This window comes from Gopherus flavomarginatus, chromosome 2, assembly GCF_025201925.1.
Source record: "Gopherus flavomarginatus isolate rGopFla2 chromosome 2, rGopFla2.mat.asm, whole genome shotgun sequence".
Taxonomy (NCBI): domain Eukaryota; kingdom Metazoa; phylum Chordata; order Testudines; family Testudinidae; genus Gopherus; species Gopherus flavomarginatus.
In genome coordinates, this window is record NC_066618.1 from 243,302,005 (window position 1) to 243,302,735 (window position 731).

The following is a 731-nucleotide window of genomic DNA, read 5'->3' on the forward strand; positions in this document are numbered from 1 at the left end:
CCAGCCTCCTGCCCTTGCATGGTTTACCAAGCCCAGGTCCCAGCATGCCATGGGCCACGGCAGCTCGTGTCAGCAGGAAGTATTGCATGCTGGGAGATGTAGTTCAGACTAGGCACTCTACGTGCCTGGAAACAGCTAGAACGGGTTACTCCACCATGGTGGAAATAAAGGTAGGTAATGGAGGGCAGTGTTGTGTCCCCAGCTGGTGGATGGCTGTATTGCCAGCCCCAACTAGCCAAAGCTCATGAGTCCAGCATTCAGCCCAAAAAATAATCTCTGGCTTAAAAAAATTCCCAAAGATTTTAAGAATAATACGTTTGAGTTCTTTTTATTTGCCATCTGGTTTATCAACCTTTAGGGTTCACATCTAAGATTAGCCTCTTAAAGTTGATAGGACAACTCCCACCTTTTCATATTCTCTGTGTGTATATATATCTCCTCACTACATGTTCCATTCTATGCATCCAATGAAATGGGCTGTAGCCCACAAAAGCTTTTGCTCAAATAAATTTGTTAGTCTGTAAGGTGCCACAAGTACTCCTGTTCTTTTTGCGGATACAGACTAACACGGCTGTTACTCTGAAACCAGGAATTGTTCAGTTTAGAAAAGAGATGACTACAGTGGGATATGATAGAGGTCTATAAAATCATGAATGATGTGGAGAAAGTGAATCAGGAAGTGTTATTTACATAACATAAGAACCAAGGGTCACTTAATGACATCAATAGGC